The sequence below is a fragment of the Homalodisca vitripennis genome, chromosome 8, assembly GCF_021130785.1.
Source record: "Homalodisca vitripennis isolate AUS2020 chromosome 8, UT_GWSS_2.1, whole genome shotgun sequence".
Taxonomy (NCBI): domain Eukaryota; kingdom Metazoa; phylum Arthropoda; class Insecta; order Hemiptera; family Cicadellidae; genus Homalodisca; species Homalodisca vitripennis.
The window spans coordinates 73172357-73195706 of record NC_060214.1 but is presented as its reverse complement, the minus strand read 5'-3'; positions in this window follow the sequence as shown (position 1 = coordinate 73195706).

Genomic DNA, 23350 nt, shown 5'->3' with positions numbered 1-23350 from the left:
AACTTCGAAAGACACAACAGAATGTTTATCAAGCATATAAGGAGTTTAAGGGTTAGACGTTTTCCTCAATGAGCGAACCAAGACGCGTTTCCATACATCGTGAAAACAGAGAATTGAAAAAAAAATCACTACTAAAGTGAATTAATTTATTATAAATCTATTAGTTTTTACATATTTAAAAATAAAAAAAATACATATAAAAATAAATGCAAGGTAGGTAGCCTTCGTAACATTTCTCGTATTTAAAATCGTAAAATTTATAGTTTACAATTCTATGTTGTGTGGTATTATTTATTTGTACTACGAAGTTTTGGTTGAAACAAAGGAACGTGCGTTCAAATTTTTTAATCTAATAATATAGCATTGCAGTTTTTTCCACTAAGTTCTAATAACTATTCTTTGCTGTATGAACGATATCGAGTTTTTATTCCTTTTAAATTTCGCTAATCTTTGTAAAAATTACTTGGAAGGGGTGTAAAGCTAAGACCATTACATAGCGATACGAAATACTTCAATGTGTTTAGAACCAAATATTAAACGTTATTTGTTACACATATTGTTTCAAAATAGCTTTTCTTCTCTGGCGATACATAAAATCCAATTACAGTATATTACGTTATTTTTTTCAAACATAATTTTTGTTATAAATTGCTTTCTAATACTTATGCATGCGGATATATAAAAGTGCATTTATTGATGAGCTTCTATAATTAGATATTATACTCTTAAGTTTGAAAGTTTATCTTGTGGGAGTTTGAAAGTTTTCACTCGAATTTACACTTACATTTATCGCTGAAACCATCCCCTGGAAATGCATTAAGAATAAAATTGATACGTTGGTATTGAAATCTAAATATTTTGGTAAATACTGTATACAGCAAAACATTATTCACTTTCATACATAAAATTCACACAATTTAACAATTATTTGATGACGCAGAAAATAAAATTCTGCTTATTACGGTATTGTTATCAAACGTTATTCATATTCAATTGCTTTCTAATACGTACGCATACGCATATACAAAAGTGCATTTATTGATTAAATAAGTCCATAAATTGATGAGCTTATACCAAAGTTTTGAAATTTCCTGTAAGTGGATTCCAACTACTGCAAGTAATCTATACTATCATTGTAAACCCTTTCTTAAATATTCAAAAGCAGTTTGCATGCAATATTACAAAGAGGAGAACATTTTCTTTAATTATTAAAACTTAGGATTATTCCGTTAAGACACCTCGCTAAACAATAGCGTGGAGGATTCTGCCAACAAAGCCTAGATTAACATTATAATGAGCTCTCTCCACCTTCCTTTCCCGGTTTGTTGCAGATTTTAAACCACATAATTTGCATTTTAACAACTAACTTCGAACCACGAACACGAAAACCTCAAACTATTCCCTTGTAAGTCTACTGACATATAAGTAACATTGGGAAAGGTTTTTGTACACACTGAAATATACACAAGCAAATATTTGTCACAAATACCGTAAAGCTTAATTATATCATAAATATTACTTTAGGAAAATCTTGTGTAGACTTCTTGAGTCGTCATAGATATAATATTTATAGAACGTTTTGGATTTATCTTACAATTCATGCTGTAAGTGTCTTTTTAAATAATTTTGCCTATATCAGCTTTAAAAATTACTCTTATAATACAAAAACCACAACACCAGCGAAGAAACGAAATTCACCAATTCAATAACAATTTGAATGGTAAGTCGAATGAAAAATATAAAACATAACATTTTAGAAACACTTAATATTGTTATCGTTATATGCTCATTGACTAATTGTTTTGTAATTACAGCATTTGCATAATGGCGATGGTAAAAAAGTATATCTTGGGTTTTACTTGTAAAGAATCTTGTTATATAATTATGCGGATTTAAAAATTATTAAAACCGAATGTTATGGGATTTTACGTGGTCTAAGTAACATTATTTCAGTTACAATTTCTTACGTATTATGTCGTACTAATACTATGGAACAATTGTACTAATAATAGTATAGTAATTAACTCTACATCCCGCATTGTTGGAGAAACAAATTTTAAAATCACCATATTAATCTTTTTTTACCACATTACACCACTAACCAAAGGATATCTCCTCATATAAACTTTAGAACAAAATTAGTGGTAGTGGGGCGGGTCCTTACTTTTTATTCACCCTGTATACCTTATTATGCCTATTAAAAATAATCAAATTACGTCATAAATTCTCTCGTTAATATTGGTACAGTCTATCCACACTGTGGTATGAAATAGCTTAAGTATCTCAAATTGTTTGAAATATAAAATAAAATATTATAGAATGTTGTAGGGAAATCTTTTCACTCATAAAAGATATTGTACTCTCTCAAAACTTGTTTTAAATTAAATAGAAAACATTCTTAAACGGATCAGGAGATTGGATTATCTTAGACTTTTCATCCTTTACTTTTGTAAGGGTTTGTTATAATATTTAATAAAGATATGCCTATAAAGTCCATGTTAATAAATAAGAATTTGCAAATAAAGGCAAAAGTAGCTGCCAATATAAAATAAACTGTTTTAATTACAGGAACATGTTTAAAATCAATTTTAAATAACTTCATGAGTTTAATTAATAATCTGTTTTAAATATACCAGCTGATGTCAACATAAGCTAATATCAACACTGCGTACATTAATTTAATAGTTATGTTTAGTTGAAATATAAAGACTCCGAGTTCATGCTAAGACTATTAAAGAACACTGTGCAGCAGAAGAAATGGAAAGATGAATAGGACGATAAACATTACCGCAGTTTTAGGCTCCATCTGATTAACGAAAACTAGAATAGTGTTGGTAGCTTTGACTAGAGCTGATAGTGCACTCTGGTCCATATTGCCATAATGTATTGGCATGACAACCTCAGATCAGAATAAACCCACAGATGCAAATTTGAATTTAGAACAGTTGACATGTTATTGAATGAGAAAACACATTAGTCCCGTGGCGTATGCATAATTTTAAGCATGTATTATGGCTATAACTGGTAAATGGTACTTATAATATTTGGGTATAAGGCCAGATGTATAGGTATATTTCAGACTCTATCTTCCAAAAGAGTAGAAGTCGTCATACGGTAAATTAAATATATATATATATATATAATATATATATATATATATATTTATATATTTGATTCATTAGTTCCAAATAACAGCAGATTAGGAAATCAACTTTTGAACGAAAACTTTTACCCTATTTTTGTAACAGGTCATCGTTACACTAACGCAAACACGTAAGTTTAGGACAGATGTCATTAAATGAAAGAAACATAATTACACAAAAAGGTTTATTATGAGGGAACATTGTGATTTAAACAAATAATATATTTAATATATTAAATCATGTATTTTACTAAAATTGTACTTGTTTTTCAGTATATTTTAACAACAATTAAAAAACCACTATTGCCTCAACAATATAACGGATAATTTTATTACTGTATTTTACATGCAAAACGTTGGATGAACATAATTTATTACGAAAACGCTGTGGAATTGAGCCTGTTTATAATGCAGACCTGGCCTGCTTAATTTTTAATCCACACTTAAGAAACCTTAAGTCCAGTACATTGCTTAAATGGAATAATAGGCTTGAAGTTTATCTTCATAAATTTAATGTTATCCATGAATATGGCAAGCGAAGGAGGTATTATTTTATAGCCTAATCTCTCCAACTTTAGAGCTTCATAACATCTCCTCATCTCCCACGTGAAAATTTAGGAGCTCACCGAGAATTTGATAAGCCTTGTGAATTAAAAATACTTTTAATTCTTGGTAATTCTTTTAAAGTGTAATACGACTTTTAACCATTGTCAAACTTGCTTTTTTCTATAAAGGTCTAATTGCAGTTATGTCTCACTTAATGAAAGCTTTAATAATTAATCTATTGTAAAAAATAACATAAAGCAAATTTCCCCGTTGTCAACATTTTGTTAGACACAATTATTCATAGTTACTTTGAAATGAATAATAAAGAATGGTAAAGAATACATAATGTTAATTGATTTTAAGAATTAGATATCAATGGAGATTGTCTTATTATATTTATCAAGCATAATATGTCGTTTGTAGGCGTTTATATAAGTACTAACGTGATAGTAACAATAAAAATAGTCTAGCCATATATCAATGCAATACTTTACAATATTATCAATCGAACTCTATTTTTTATTTAACTAGTTAATGTGTACTTACTAATGTAAATACCTTTGTTTTACTACGAGTTTGTTTTGTTTAGTTCTTTTTTATGACAGTACATCTGACCGCTTATTACTTTAATTTTATTTGGAATGAAGAGCCTCCAATAAGACACATCCTAATGAGGTCCTAGATGTTCTCATACAAGCAAAGAACCTTAGATTTATAGTTTAGTTAAGAAGTTTTCGTACATAATTAAAGTTTATTATTTTTATAAAATATAAATCAGCCTGACAAGTTAAAGATGGAAATTTGTTGTTCTTTTAAGTAATGAACATGAAAGATTAATGTAAATACTGCACTGAAAATTTTCTATTTACGGGAAAAAACATATTAATAATCACAAAATAACTAAATATATTTCATTTTCGTGATGTAGCTCATTCAACAAGAATCATTAAAAACACTTCAAAAAACTAAATAATCACAAAATAACTAAATATATTTCATTTTCGTGATGTAGCTTATTCAACAAGAATCATTAAAACACTTCAAAAAACTAATTCGCTGTTCTGATATAAAATAAATCCTCAAGTAAAGATATTAATGATACTAAGAAATTCATCTTTTAGTTTAATAGGCTTACCCCTGGAGGACTTTGGTACCTGCAACACAACATTAACTGTTAATAAAAAAGCTATTTTATGTAAAAATACTTGTATCGTGATACAGAACATGTTCGTTTGATGCGATTTAATTTAAATCAGTTATTTTTCAATGTATGTATGTACAGAAATCTGAAAAAGGATCATTAATTGTAACGTGTCTATAGGAAGGTTAATTTCTATAAAACCAATTACAACCTTTGTGTTTTAGTATAAGAGCGATCAAGTGAGTTGTAAACTAATAACCCTTTATTTTAAAAATGCACAAGTTCCAATGGAATCCAATAATTATACTCAGTATAAATTAATAGCAATTTTAATTGTAATCAACACCAATAATAGAGCAACGCCAAGCTATCTTTTTTACTTTTAATTTATTCTCAATATTTCTTATTTATAAGCCATCCAATGTTCACATGTCCAGCCTTAAAATTAACAATCAATCAAATCATTCAATTATTGTGTCCTTCAAGTTCTCAGTGCTAATACTTTCAACACAAACTCAAAATAAAAAATCTTAATTAAATTTCAAAATAAAATAATCTTCTTCAAATATAAAATGAAACAAATAATAAAATAAGACATCTTCTCAAAATAAAAATCAAACAATTTAAAATAACATTAATATATTTAATACAGGAACAAGACAATGTCCAACCAGTTAAACTCAATGTTGTATCAATTACTAAGTACTTATTTCCAGTTAATTTCCAATTTACAGGATTATTGAATTACCCAGAATAATCTGCTTGCCTTTGAATATTAAATTTAGGAACTTGTAATATATATATATATATATATATATATATATATATAGAATCTCAGAAAATCAAATATATTTTCTTTATCAGTAGGCTATTCCTGATTTTACCAACTTGAACAGGAAAATACCATCAAGCAATTTTCTATTTAAAATCTTAAATTCTAAATTTTCACAGTACCTCACACATTTCCAGATGACTTCACAAACCGAAATAACTGTTATTGATTATTAATTGTAAATTCAAACTTTAAATTTTGAACATAATTTAAATTTAAGCTCAACCTTCCTACCGAAATATCTACACGGCAAGAGTAGGCTAATCACTTCTAGCACGAACTTCTCTCTCTGAGCACACAGCAAAGACTCCCCTGAAAACCCACTTGAATTAACCGGAAGGCTCTCGAAGTATCTCCCACCATCCAATCAACCTAACGTTGGCGAATTAAAATTGACCAAACACAATGTCTGAACTGGAGGGGTACCTATCCAACCCAGACCTGTATCTTATGGTCAATACCTAGAGACAAATGGAAGTTTCTAGGCATTCCTCGAACCCGAATCAACAAGATATTCAGCACTGCTGGAAGGATCACAATTCTTACAATTCATTTATATTAAAAATTTACAATTCTCTTATTATAAATATAAATATTACTATAAATTATTAAACAATATAGGAAGCATATTATAGCAATTTATCTAAAAAAGTGTCAAATATTGAGTTCCATTCTTGAAAACCATTTTCATATTGTTATAACGAGAAAAAATTATGTATTTATTTAAAATGATTTTGCATTTTTTCTATTAAAAACAGCAAATATTTAATGTCTAAAGCACTAAAAAAATCCTTTTAATGTAAATTTCTTATTATATATTTGAAATATGAAATAATGTTTGATTGAGTAGAATGATACATAGGATTATCAAATTCAAATCACATAAATAAGAAGATATAAAAACAGGTTGAAAATAAGATACAAGCATTAGTAGGGTAGAGGCAGTGTAACAGCGGTAAGAAACCAACCCAATCTAAATTACACTTTATCTAAAATTATCTCAGGAGATAGTACTGATAAAAATAAGAGATGACATACCTTTTCGCGTTATTCACTGATGTTTAACGCTTGTATAAGGAACTAGCATTAATTTACTTCCAAAAACGTAATTTTTTAAAAGTCAACTAAATTAATATTTTTATATAACTAACTACTTGCTTCCAAAGTTCTAATTTCTCTAATAGCTAATAGGAAACATTGTAGGTATAATCTAACCTATAATAGCATAAAAGATAAATTTAATAACTGTGAGGTGTTTAAAATAAGCTGAGAAATGAATTGATGAGTGAGTGGTTTGATATTAAAGTGAAAAAAATGCTAATTGTGAAAACGGAATTATTGAACAGAATAAAAGAGAAATGAAGCGCAGCAACGCACTTCTTATTGCATAGTAATACGAACTGAGCATGGTTGCATGTTCTGTTTAGTATTGAAAGGCATATACCGGTTACCATGGCAACAGGTCGTCCACGCCCTCACCTGGCTTTGACAACACTTCAAAGGCCTCCCGATTATGTCCCCACATTTCAAACAATGGAAATATCATCGAATATACTTTTTTAATGACATCAATTCTGAATATTTTTCTCACGTCAAGAGCTGAGTGACTTCCTCCTGTGCCTGTTAATTTGTCTGTCTGGGTGCGCGCCTGTGATATCCTGCTGCTTGGTCTCCAAGGATATTCATAGGACCGAATTTGGCTCTAAAAAATTATAAGGAACCAAAGCAATTCTGTCATTACTAACATTTACTGTTTAATACGTAAATTATGTTCTATAATTATAATCTCTCAAAATTAACTGTGGTTGTTAAATTGTATATAATGAAATACATTATACTGTTCGAACTAAAATATTACGTCTATTTAATATCTAAAATATAATTAAAAATAGTTCCGAGATTATATAGGTAAACTAAGAACGCTATGCATCCACTGACTATGTCTTTGAAAGATATGCTCTGGAATAAATAACACAAAGCCAATGTAATGCAGATTGCTGACACAAAGCTAAGATTAACATACCTAATACGAAACGTCTTGATTAGGTTTCAGGCTCACTTTGACTTGCAATATTGTGAATTAATTTTATTTTACCTAAACCTACACCATTAGGTACAACCAAAATGTTATATTATTTTACACATTATTAAAGTAATACGGCTTTTAAAACTAGTATCAATATTTTAGATATACTATATTTTGAACTCAAAGTAGCAGTGCCGTATTATATAAAAATATAATATCAAAATTATAAAATATACTATTATGTATAAATCTTATATGGTATATTTCTTTGTGCTATTCTCCACTGGTTTCTATATTTTTGAAATTATTAATTAAAAGAATTTGTAAAATGTAATAAAATTTACTGTATGAACAACGTGTCATGGTAGCAAAACCATTTGTTTAGTTCATTAACCATTACTATTACTTTGTTTTAATTTATAATCTTAAAGCATAGAGAAAGCATGATAAGTAAAACATGTTTTATTTCAAAGTTCTCTGCAATCATTACTGACTACAAAGAAGGAAAGTATCTAGATAAGAAATTAAAGTATTGGTAAAATTATAATTTTGGCAGAAACTTTTGCAAACATTAAGTATGCAGTGTTTTGTCAGTACGTTAATTCAAAATTTAAATAAAATATTTCTATCTAACTTTTTATGTAAATCTAACTAAAAAGATTTGCAGTAGCTGGAAGTAGATACTCAAGAAATTTTGTTCATATATACCTTAAATGTTTATATTTGGAAAAAATCCATTTTTAATGTATATTTACAAATATTATTAAAATAAATGATAATTTGAAAATTTAAGGTAATATAACAACATTATAATAAACGCTTAGTTAGGTTTTAAATTTAAACTTCATAAGGACTATTAACAATTCGACCTTTTATAGCTATGTTATTAATAACCATATAAAAAATACTATAAATAATAAAAATGTTAAAATTACTTTTTATTTCAAAAGTTGTAATAAAATACAGGATTTTTCACGAGAAACAGCTACGTTGACCGTCGTATTGTAAAAAATGGTGGCGGTTTAGTAACGATTTATGTACATATATTTAAATGTAACTAAAAACAAGAAAACGTCCCCATTTAAAATTTGTATGGAGATTAATATTTTCAAAGATCACAATGGTGTCTCATTTAAAAAAAGCCACCCTGTATTCTGTTATATTAAAACCAATATTTAAATAAAAAATATGTTCACTGGACTTTATACTAATTTTTATTTGAATAACAATTTTTCAACAACCTTTTTATTGCACGTAAATTTTGTATTGTATTGTATTGTAAGAGAAGAGTAATTTTGTATACAATTTATCATACAGTAGGATCGGTGGAATGTTATGTTTTATCTGAGCAGATAATACTCTGAGAAGAGAGAGAGAGAGAGGATTTCACACCTCAGTTTACCAGCCACCAAGGTGAGCTCTTGGCGGTCGCGTTACATTACCGCACAATCTTTTTAGCTTTATTGCTTTACACTGTCTCGTGATCCGTAATGTGTTCAGGGGGATTTCTTTGGTTCAGAATGGCTTTATAACAACTCTCGGAGCACGATTTATTTAAATCACAACTACCATCATAAGAAATGATTTATTTAAAACTATTCTACTAGATTACTGTCACAAAAATTGTTATAGGATAGACATAACACTAATATAGTATTATCTGATATGAACAAACAACGTTACATGAACAACTGTGTTTACTTACAAAACATAATCTTTTCATCATAGGTTTAATTTTTGGACGGGTTAACTTCCAGTTACTTATTTATAGCATGCATTACAAACTTCATAAATTACTTTGATATCCCATATTATATGCCTACGCTGTGAGCAGTATGTATGTGGTTATTACAGCAAATATGTTCAATTAAAAGGAAAAATCGCATAACATTTATACGCAATACAGTCAACGTAAATTATAATATATCATGTTCAATATTTGCTGACAAGTAACTCATTGACTACTTTTTTAAACCACTGGCCTGGTTTTATGATATGGTTTTAATTAATAAATTTATTTTGAAATTGGTGTAATCCAAAATGAGCACTGTTTTCATAAATGTATGCATGTAAGCTACTTATCAATATGTAAAGATTTTGAATGAATACCTTACCAATATTTTTGATATAAACAATATAACATCTATTTTAGATTAAACTTGCCATTTATATGATTTTCGTTAGATGACTATAATTGAAACATATTACTCGATGTCTATCCGATTTATTTCTTGAAAATAAACACACTTGTGGTGTTTTTGCACTGGGTTCATTTTAAACGCATAGTTTTTAACTGCGATCTAAAAAGTTTTATACTGTCACCAGCAAATTATTTTTGCATGGTGTTTTTATTCATATTTTAATATAAATTGTATAACTTGCTTTATTGAAATCAAAACATTGTGTCCCAGTAAGTAAGGCAGTTTCCGTACTGTCTACCATAGCAAGAATTTTAAGTACTGTAACAAAACTAAAAATATTGAAACTTGTAATTTTTATCAAAGTTTTCCTTAACATCTCAATATAAGTTAATCCTATATATTATTCCATTATTGTTTTAAGAAGTAATTGATATAATATACTGTCCCTAAATTATGTTTGACAACATATTTATACAAGTGATTATAAAATATTATCTACGAAAAACATTACTGGAGGGTACTATGAATTAGAGTGTAAGAAATTTACTCAATAGCATCTTTAAATTCTTAAGTTTAAAAATGTGCTAGCATAAAGACTATAATTGCTGTTATTTTTTAATAATAACCTGAAATCAGATTCACGTAAATGATTCAACACTTATGTAATATTAATAATATAAGGTTTTTGATTTAATAGATCCGATATTCTATTCTATATATTTTCTCCATAAAAGCAGATAATATCCTTAATCAAAACTATGAGAAGATAAAATATATGGTCTGATATAATATAGGAACTACAATTACAATCAATCAGTACAAGAAGAAATACAAATATGTTATTTGGGTAGATAAGAAATAGGAAGTCTAAGTATATATATATACACATTCATTAAATTTGTATAAGTGGAAATAGCCTAAATATATATATATAAAAAATCCTTATATATATATATGTATATGTATGTATATATATATATTTATTTATATGTATATATACATATACACATATATATATATATATATTTATATATAAATCTTTGTTTTTATATTATATTCTGTTTAAATAATCAGCGACAAAGAAATTATATAAAATATAAACATTTGGACAAGTTAAAATTGTGACTTTAAGTTCATGCGCATGAGAAATGTATTCATAAAGATCTCTATAAATCTACATTTTGAAAACAGTGGGGTTTATAGTTATTGCTAGTAGTAAATAAAAAACTTATATTTTTCATTAGATTGCATATAAAAGCAAACTACGGTAGATATATTTTTATGAGAACAAGTAACACGTGGAGGTTAATATTAGCGAGCTGTTTAACGCTGTTAATATATTGATAATCTAAACTATATTAAAAAAAGCAAAAATCAAGACGGAACCCTACCGGAATATATCATATAATCATTTTTGCTAAATATAGTGCGTATGTTTTTAAAAGCTCTTATTATGCTACAGGTATCACATCATTAAAAATTATGGCTTCCGTGGCTCTGAAAAAATTTTTCACATGAATATCAACTTCAAAGAATCTTGAATGACCTAGCAATGTGTACTCAGAATTCATACTTTGTAAAACCAAACTTGCAGTACAATGACAGGCAGTTGTGAGACCAAAGGAACTGCAGCGCTTGTTTTTTTAGCTCTCCCACGCACTCATGACATCAAAGTGTTTCGATTGCGTACATGTTACATCGTTATAGAAGTTAAGGTTAAGGAACTGTTAGTGTCGCAGTATGTTTGGTAACCTTGGTAATACGCGTTGTAATAATCTAATATGGAGTATAAATTAATTTTTAATAATTGTAAGTGCGTTTTATGGATGAAAATAAAATTTTTATTCCTGATTATAAATTAACTTAACAATTTTTTAAATTATTTTTTAATTCAACCAGCCGTAAAGAAGAATCGATTTTTTTAATATTTAGTATATTTGTTGCTAACTAAAATTTATAAAATAATGAAATTAATTTGTTGATATTACATTAAAATCATACAATGATTGTAATATAATAAATACTTTTTATAAATATAAACGTATTAGAGTCTCCTAATAAAAATTCTCGCGTCAAGTTTGTAGGAATATTTTCACTAACATATATTAATCTGATTATTCTGTACGAACAATAAACCATAAAATATAAAGACTTATTCTATTATGTATTGATTAAACGTTAAAAAGTGGGGTTTGCAGATTCCTTTTACAAGAATTACTCGTCTTAAAAGCATTATACTAATCACAAACATATATATATATATATATATATATATATATATATATATATATATATATAAATATATATATATAATACATTTATAATAAATGATGATTTAATATCATCACAAACGTGCAAGGTATATGTTAAATAGTCTGCATCTGTTGGTAGCAGATTTTAACTCCAATTTTAGTATTATTATCTAAAAGGCTCAAGTGAAGTACAAACGAGCAATTAGTTGTAAATTTACAATAACAAATATTATTTGATTTAATGTATTGTAAATATTTTAAATTAGAAAAAGTTAGATATTAGTTATAACAAATAGTATGTTTACTCCTACTTTAGTTTTTACCAATTAATGATAACTAATATAATGATTTAGATATATTTAAGTTTTACTTAACTTTCAATGAATTTTGTCAGCATCCAATAACGTACAGGCCAAAATATATGGTTACTACAAATATGTAGGTAAAGAAAAACATACTAAAAATATATATTTTTAAACTGTATTTTTCAACCCATTTTACAAATAGTTTAATATAATTAAGCATCAATAACTAAAATGTTATGTTCTTGTTGCAGGACTTTTGTATTTTTATTCCGAACTATTTTTATTTTAGTATCCTGTTTTAAATATACAGAAGTAATTTGAGACTTTTATTATAAAGAGTGTGCAAAATATATTAAAACATATGTATTCAAAACTTTTTACCTAAAACTTTCTTTTTCAGAGCCTAGGAAGCAGGGTCAAGGTTTAGCAAAAACTGTCTACAGATTGCACTAAACACGGGCCCACGATTATCATATATAATAAGACAGCACCAATGTACCCTCTCTTCATCGGTTTATGTTTGGAACTGTACTGAAAGACTGCTTATTTAAATCTTACACTTATATCACTGAAATCTAATATTTAGTAAGTGTGTGTTTTTATGTTCATAAATATGTAATGAATAAATTTAATATCATCTACTAACTCTTCCAACTTAGTAACTCCACCAAGGTATATTGCAGTACACCTAAGCTAGGGTGTATTGTACGTGCATGAAGTGTGTTTAAAGCAGCGTGTTAAAATTAATCTGAGACTTACTTGGAGTAGACTTCTGCCTCTAGGGAGATGTGGCCCCTGTCCATCAATACTTAGTCTAAACCTTGCAAAAAAGTTTTGTTCATAATTTCGTAAAATATACCTCAGTGCTAATAGATTAAAGTATCAACTTGTACTATGAAGCAAATATGTGAATAATAATTAGATTTAAATGTATGTTTGTGATATTTTTAAGAAAAGTAATAATATGAAATATTGTAGAATAGTTCTTGTACGTTATATTCCCTGTGGGACATCGTATTTCTTGTGAGTATTTATTAAGTTTGTACAATGGAAGAGTCAACAGTTAATGTGATGTAGCAACAGGTGGATCTACAATGTTACTTCAATCGATCTAAAGTTCAAGAGTCGTTGTGGCACTGGCTTCAGACATATAGTGACAATTGTGACATATGGTCCCAGTAAATTGAAACACATCCTGGACCAATTGCATTATGCACCTGATGAAAGAAAGAGAATAAGCTCACTTAGAGTACTGTATATTTTGTAGTCTGGGTGTCTGTGATGTCGAAACGATGTAAAGAGATATTGAATTTCAGATTTTATCTATCCCTTCAGACAAACATGAACACACATTCCAGGAGTCTTGTCTGTGACAGCATCATAATTTATAGACTGTGATATGACTAAGGTGATCTGGAGGTAATCTTAACATTTCAAAATGTTTTAGTTTTTTACTATAGAGCTCCGTGAAAAGATTTAAATGTATGCAACTAAATAGTTTTATAAATATATTTCGAATTGATATGAACGAAATCAAGTTCACGTACATACACCTAAGTTTTAGTCTTACAATGACTATAGTCTTGTAAAATTTAGGATTATGGAGGTTTCAAATATATGATTGTTGCGAGTATATTGAGTGACATGAGAATTATCGTTTCATAAGTGTTGTGCTAATTAAATACCTCAAATTATAACGTATCTTTAATTTAACATTAATTTAAATTTGAGACTCATGTAAAATATATATTTCTTCAGACTAAGCTGGAACTGATATTTTCAATGTAACGCATTCTATATTTCTTTTGACCGAGGGTAAAGTTTCAATCTTAATCAAGTCTATATTCTATGGGGAACTATGGGTAATGTGGGAGTAAACCTGTAATCAGCCTCAGTGAAAGGCCAAGACAGAGTGGAAGAAGCAGGAGTGCGGTTTAACAAGAAAACCAGTTTACCACTAATTTAATATTTCACAGGCAGCCACTGCCAGTTAGGCTGAGTGAGTTGGACAATCTTACAGAACCGTCTGAGGTATATTTTTACAAATCTACCTGTAGAAAAGTATAGAAGTATGCTCATACAAATTTTTAATCATACCTGGTAAAAGTTCTAAATAGTTTAGCAGTTAATGAAATAAAGTGCTAGTATATGGTACTGAAAGTAATTAATAGTAGGCCTACAAATGAAAATTTTAATATGCAAAAAAATCTTTACTCCTGATCACTGTTCTGATCACGGTTTCTTCAACAGAAAAATATAAGATTAAACTACACTAATAACTTCTGTCTAAAAATCCATATCATCTGTTGAATGAATGACTAGAATGTGACGTAAAATTGTTATAATTTTCCATCAATGATACAATAAAATCAATAATACCATTCACAGAATTCAAGCCTGTAGCAAATAGGGTTTGAAAATACATTGTTAACATGGCGCAATTTTATTCTTTTCACTATAGTGTTATGAAACACAACGTTCTCCCATTATATATGACATGTTTAATTGGTAGGGAGAACTTAGCGCGGGGGCGTGATCTACTTTGCCAACCAAATATCGAGAGTTACTAGGATCGGGCATTGTAGGCAAAGGAATTGCATTGCTAAAAATATTTTCTTTTGGAGAGGTCATTATATAAAATTCTGTAATCATTATTAGTTTATAAGTTTAAAGTTAAATATCTTTCAACAATTAATTTGTAATGTATTTTAAAATTTTATTAGCTGTCACACCCATACAGCCATCTTCATACAAGTATAATTATTATTAATTTAATCAATACAAAGACAGCTCGCAGTGCTTCATTTTATATGTGTGAGAATGGCCAGTTTCAATAAAAGTATTGGAAGATACATAATATAATTAATTTAATAATGATATGCTAAATAACTTATAAAACAGACCAACATAGGTTTCACTTCGTATTGCTTTACTAAGGAGGAAGATAACGATACCAAATTACAATAATTACTACATGATTAACAAAATTTAACAATAAGATCTAATAAATAAGTCTTCAAACAGACGATTATAATAATGAAAAATATTACTCTTAAAATTACCAAAGACACATAAAACCAAAGGAAATCTAGAAAATATATCAAATGAAATCAAATACATGTTTTTTTTAAGAATTAGATCCCTAGACATAATTTTTAATGTTTCAGACAAAAATGTATTTGTATATAGTCAAGAAGAGGATGGCTTTGTATTCGGAGTACCCTACTACTGGATCTGAACTGAAAAAATAAGATATATTTACAAAATAAATCTTAGAGCCCTATTGCAAGGATAAAAATAACAGGTATGTTAAAAGATTACTCAAGCCCCAGCCCGCCCGACAAGTCTCTAAAGTTAAAGAAATATCTTTTACAACAGCAACGATGAATACACAATACGATTTATAGTCATAAGTAAATTTTGCACCACTACAGTGGTTTTCAATAATTATCTGCTTTAAATATATTATCTTGTTTGAACAAAAGGCTGATTTAAATATTACCTAACCTCTGAATAATGAAAACGATGTCACTCAGAATAGTGTCGGTAGATTTTATCAGAGCTGCGAGGATTGTAGTGAGCTATCACCCCCCCATTTCTCGATGTTTCAGTGAGAGGGCGTGTTGCCACAATGGACTAGTTTGGCGGCAAGCTCTACCCAGGACTATCCAACAGTTACAATACATAGTGTTTATTTTATTCATAGTATTAAAAATTATAATAGTGTAGTGATGTTTGTATTATTTTCAGTGTCTAAGAAATATATACTTAACAATAGTACTTAGACTTTTAAGGGCAAGACCAGATTTACAGGCATATCTCAGACCTCTATACCCGAAATGAGCAGATGTTTGATTCACAATAACTTATCATATACCAGAAGATTAGAATATATATATATATATATATATATATATATATATATATATATTTATATATATTATATATATAAATTTATAATGACTACTAAAATTAATTTCATCAGGTAATCCCTTCAGTCTACCATAAACACGTCCGTGACTGATATTATTGTTAAATGAATTAACCACAATATTTGCAAAGCAACATTATTTACCAAGAATTATTATTGTGACCCTCATTACATTTATTAATATTTAATTACTACGATTATTATGGTTAAAATCATATTATTTATATATTTGTAAAATAAAGGAATTTTTGCTACATGCTACTATTTATATTTATCCCGTTGTGCTTTTCAAATTAAAAGTATCTAAGGTATGTATGTAAAATATAATGTTTTTTATTATACTTTAAAGCTTAGAATTTTCATAAATCAAACCGTATTTAATTAAAATTAATCCGTAAGGAATATTTTTTTAAGTTCATATATATTCTTAAAAACTGTATAATACCCATTTTAATGCCTTACAATCTACCTTAATGAATTCAAAGTTGTCAGTAAATCCAGCAAGCGAAGGAGGTATTATTTTATAGCCTAATCTCTCCAACTTTACAGCTTCATAACATCTCCTCATCTCCTACTTGAAGTTTCACGAGCTCTCCGAGGATTTGTTAGACCTTAGTGAATGTACTTTTGAGTCCTGGTGACTTCTTTAATAGTCTTTTTCAAGAATAATCTATCGTTATCAACATTTTATAGGGCATCTATTACAATGGAAACAATAATTAGAATTTGCACCGATAAGTAAAATTATTTGATTCTATATTAAAATAACAGCGTCTGGTATTATGTTAATACGAGGCACACTCGTATTTATCTCATTTAGTAAAGCCGAAATGTTGGGAATGGTCCTAAAAATACTACAGCTTATATAATGTGGACTTTCATATATTTACTATAACAGATTATAGGGACAAGAGACACCGTATACACTATTGGCCCACCTCAAAAAGAAGATTTTCATAGGTATATTTATAATTTTTTATACCAAGGATGTTTTGAAAGGAGTAAGTACAAAAAGAAGAATTGAAATCGATTTGAAATATCTGCTAAAAGTAAACTTTGCCCAGCCTTATATATTTTACTATAATGTTTTTTTAGTTAGACACAGAACATACACTTAGTTTTAGTAAAATAATTCACGAATAAACTCGAAACTAAATATAAATAAGACATTTTGCTTGGACATAAATTTAAAAGTAAAATAATTTTCATGTTCAACTTATTGCTGTCCTACAAACATGAAAATTACATACAAACACGTTTTCTCATTAGATAAATAGAAAAATATAGTTTTGTGTAAATAACGAACCATAGTAGTTTAAATGGGATTGATGAATGAATGAATGAATTGATTTATTTCCCAAATATATGTACAATATTACAATCCAAACTTTACAATTAACTTCTAAAAAATTTGTATTACATTACCGAACGGAGTTTGATATGAGAACAAATAATAAATATCATAAGAAATAATCATCATAAGAATAACATCATGTATAAAACATTGTCCTCGGGAAATGAGCCTGCATGGGCTATGATGCCTGTGCACAGACTCGAGTTGCTCACGCCTGAAGAAATAACGGACTGGATATACATTAAAAAAATGAATATAAAAATATAATACAAAATAATACACTATTATATACCACATACACACGTGAATCCGGAATGAATATATATAAAGGAAAAAAAACCGTGTAATTTTAATATGTACCTGTTTTAAAGAATTGAATATTATTAATTTTAAAAAACATTTACATATTAGCAACAAGGGTAAATAAGCAGGGTCACCGCAGATTATAATGGGGTAGTGATAATGAATAATGATGGGATAGGAGTGGTGGCTGTTCACATGTCAAACTGTCCGCCCGTAGTTCGTAGACAACACTGCCTCGGCCTCCTCAATAGACAATGATAATATCCACTGGTTAACTTTCCTTTTAAAGATAATTGTAGAAATTTCATTGAAAAAACTAAAATTATGAAACTGTTTTACATATATTAATAAAAAGCACGTGAGCTAAATAGTATGAGTTGGTGTTTGAATAAGATTTAGTTAATTGCAGTGGTAGAATTCCTGTTGATCTACAATAACGTGTGTTATGGGTGTGTTGAGTTCTTTCAAATAAATCATCTAAATTTTTATACATGTGTAGTAAAAGAAATTTTATAAAAAGTTGTCTTATTGTAAAAATTTTAGTTTCTTGAAATAAAATGGATGTTGAAAATCTATGACATTTTTTAAAAGCTACTTTCAAAATTGATTTCTGAACCGTAAACAGAGGATCGAGATTTGATTTATAAGCTGCCCCCCCAAGAAATTATCCCAAATGCAAAAAGAGATTGCACGTATGCATAATATACCATTTTCATTTCTTGAACAGCAAGAAATATCCCTAAGGTTCTTAAAGGCAAAGATATACTTTCGGGTCTTTTGTTTGAGATATTTAATATGATCTGACCATTTCAAACGGAAATCTATAATAACGCCAAGATATTTATACGAGCTTATTTTTTCGATTGCTTCGCAATTACAGGTACTGTTACTATGATTTCCACAATTATGTATGATCAGATTTTCTAAGACATAATCCGACTGAGGATTCAAAGAGATTGGCATAAATTTTGTTTTAGTTATATTTAAGGAAAAGACATTCTGATCAAACCACTTTTTCAGTAACATTAAATCACTTAATGCTTCTCGTCTCACATCTGCCCATATATTTCTTTTTAGAAAAATAAGTGTGTCGTCGGCAAATAATGTTATTTTCCCGTTTAAATTTAGCTTGGCAATATTGTTTGTATATAATAAGAACAGAATTGGCCCAAGTGTACTCCCTTCAACTACACCCCCCCTTGATACTCCTAGAAAGTCTATATTTTTCTTTTTACATTTCCCGATGCCCAAGAAAGGTAAAGTTTAACACATTCGTGTTAAGGTACTCACAGAGCTCTCAATATGACCGATACTTTAGATCGGAAGTATATTTAAATGGCACGAAGTAAATCTTTTAATTCAAATATACTTTTTAAAACTATTTTATTGTATATTTTCATGATCGGTAAACGCTACCAAAGGAACAGAAAATACCGAGACCGGAAATAAATTACAAGCCTCATCCAGAAAGTAAGGCCCCTGTTGTTATAAATAATCACATATTTTAATTTTCTTCCAGACGCCTACATTTATTTTTTCAACACAGTCTCAATTTTAGTTCAAGCATCTGTCATAACTTTCTACAAGTTATGTCGATGTCGTAAAAGTCTGCTGCCTGTGAGGATAACCAATCTTTAACTGCATCTTTGACCTCGTCATCAAGACAGGTCTGCCAAGACACTCCTATTGATAGGCAGTGAAAACGGATGATCAAGCTACACGAATTTTTTCATCAACGACATGGACCAAATCTTTTGTGATCACTGATGGTCGGCTAAATCACGGTTCATTATGGAGATTTTTCCGTATTTCTTTAAAAGCTCTCATTCACTTCCGCACTTTGCTTTCACTCATCGCAATAGGACCGTACACCAAACGGATATCTGGTTTACTTCGTGCATTGCTATAAAAAACTGGATAACTGATTTTCGCTGTAGGTGGGTTGATCAGTTGTTTAAAACATCTTAAATTCACACAGTAACCAGCACTCTTCGATGATTTAACTTCAATGGCGTAATTTCGTACGCAAAACAGGATGTGAATCGGCGCTGTTCGTTCGACGCACAAAAACGAACCTTACTTTTTCGATTAAATTATTATAATACCCGGAATTAGTCTCTTCTTGACTGAAAAAGACTTTCCAGACTCACTCATGTATACGTTCTTACATTAGGGCAGTAATCCATACGCTACTAGGTCACCGGGAATAACATAAACCAAAAGTAGAATTAACAAGGAAATTAGATTCTATAGGACTAAATTAAGCTTCAAAGACAGTATGTACATATAAATCATATACAGGGTGTACATAAAGTCCTGCACTGGTATAATATTTTCTAAACGATAACAGATAAATGAACAAGATTTGGTACATCAATACTACACCTAAAAATCTACTTTTTGAAGGAACTATCAGTTTTCTGTAATATCATGGGGACGTCCCGCAAGGAGTCGGAAGGAAATCTTAAATAGAAGCATAGGTCAATATGCACATCATTTTAAAGGGCTTATCTAGCAGAGTTTAATGCCGCAATGCTTATTGACCTATGCTTCTATTTAAGATTTCCTTCCGACTCCTTGCGGGACGTCCCCATGATATTACAGAAAACTGATAGTTCCTTCAAAAAGTAGATTTTTAGGTGTAGTATTGATGTACCAAATCTTGTTCATTTATCTGTTATCGTTTAGAAAATATTATACCAGTGCAGGACTTTATGTACACCCTGTATATATATATATATATATATATATATATATATATATATAATATATATATATATATATATTTATTTATTTATTTATTTGAAGCTACAATGAGAATTCTATAATAGCGTGTGAATATAATTGATCAACTCAGAAATGATTTTTTTATGCGCTAACGATGAAATAAGAGGCAGTGGAAATTATTTTATCTTTTTTAAACATTTTATTGTGTTAAAAAATTCAGATACAATAATATGTATCTTAGATATACCTACTTAAATTTGAAATAATATTATATTTTAAGTGCTTTCACTACGGACTTTATGGTTTTTCTCTAGAATGGTCTACAATATTTTCATTCTTACTATTATAGCTATTTCATTTCAATATATATATATATATATATATATATATATATATAGCGCATATATATATATATATATATATATATATATATATATATATATATAGTCTATGATGTTATAGAAAAATGTGTGTTTTGCAGTGGCACATATGAAACCTGTATTACTCTCCTACGGCACGAAAAACATTGAATTTTTTTATCTTCAAGTTCAATCTATTTAAAAATGATGAGCTTGTGATACACCCCATATTATTCTATAAGAAATGAAAAATCGTTTGCAAAGCCACGTGTAACTACTAGTTATATAATCAATATACACATAAACAAAATTAAAAACATTAGAAATCAAACACTTATTTTAATGGGCTTACCCTTCCTTTAACGACTACGTTACCTGTAACAAAGCATTGTTTGTTAATTAAGTCACACTCTTGAAAACATACTTGTCACATATTATAAAAAACGTGTTTTATTTAATATGATTATTATTCTAATAGCTAGTTCAACAAATATGAAATTATGTAGCACAATGTTCCCAAGGAAAAGAATTTCACAAAGCTACATGGGTTTCCTCCAGATGGGAAAACAAGCAAACCAAATTGATCATGTATTAGTAGACAATAGACATTATAAGCAGCATTACAAATGTGCGCACAGTCAGAGGCGCAGAATTTGGTACAGACCACTATTTAGTCTTAATTAGCTTAAGACAAAGAATAAATGTGAATAAAAAGAGAACACCTAGGAAAGAACAATTAGCGTCTGACAAAATAACAATACCAGAAGTGCAGAGGGAATTTAAAATTAAATTGAGTAATAGATTCCAAATATTGGAAGATGAAAGCATAGAGACACAAATGAACTGAGTCAGACAAGATTGGAAAAACAATGGAAAAATTTACAAACTATAGTCACTGAAACAGTAAAGGAAGTGTGTGGCACAAAGGAAAATATGAAGAAGAATCCTTGGCTTACAGAGGAATGCAGGACAGCCGTAAACAAGAGAAGAGAAATAAAGCACAGGTGGTTAGCAAGCAGGAACAATGTGGATGAAGAAGGCAGAAGAATGACAGAACGACTTAGGACAGAATACTGTGAAGCTAACAGAAATACCAGAGTGGTACTTAGACGAGCGAAAAGAGACTTCCCTAAACGGAAAACTTACCAAGGCTGAGAATGACAGAACAGCAAATAACGCAAGAGATTTTTTACAGAACAATCCGTTTTTTCAAACAAGGCGTCTCAGCAAAAAGCTATGGCATAAAAACACAAAAATGGACAGTTAGTGATGGACAAAGAATCAGGGGTTAAAGTGTGGAAAGACTACTTTTGAAGAACTCCTCCTGAATTGTGACCACTGTACAAACAGAAGCGTTTGACGATGAATTAAATTACCAACATGTACAACCGGAGGTGATGATGCCACCCTCTACGCAAGAAGTAGAAGACGCGGTAGCGAAGCTTAAATGCAAATAAGGCTCCTGGTGAAGACGGAATTACAAGTGAGATTATTAAAAGTGGAGGAAAATTCCTGATAAAAGAAATACATAAACTTATTACAAAAGTATGGGAAGAGGAAATTATACCGGAGGTATGGAGAGAAGCAGTGGTAATTCCTCTGCACAAAAAGGGGGATAAACAATTATGTTTCTAATTATAGAGGAATATCTCTTTTGAACACCGTCTACAAGATATTTTCAAAAATATTTACTATCAAGATTAAGTCCTTATACTGAAGCAATAATTGATGAACAGCAATCAGGATTTATGAAAGGCAGGTCCACAATAGATCAAATTTTCCTACTTAAAACAGGCAATCTCAAAATATTATGAGTTCAACAAAGGCTTCTATGGATTTTTTATAGACTTCAAGAAAGCTTAATGACATGCATAGATAGGAATGCTCTATTCAAGAAAAGATGGAAAAACATTGGAATCCCGCAAAAAACTGATAAGACCTGTCAAAAATGTGTATAAAGTGACTCAAAGGCCAAAATAAGAATAGAATGGAGAAATGTCGGAAAACTTCCTTATCAACACTGGAGTAAGACAGGGAGATGGGATTTCTCCCACTCTCTTCAACCTGGCTGTGGAAGAGGCATTACAAAAAGTTAAAAGAACTTACAAAGAGGGGTTAAATTAGGAGTGGACCTGAACGTTAATGGCATTTGCAGATGATGTAGTGATCTTGTCAGAAAGTTTGGATGACCTCTCCACACTAACAAAAAGTTTTATTAAAGAATGTCAAACAGTAGGCTTAGAGCTAAATGATAGATAAAACTAAAATTATTCATTTTGGAAGACATGCTG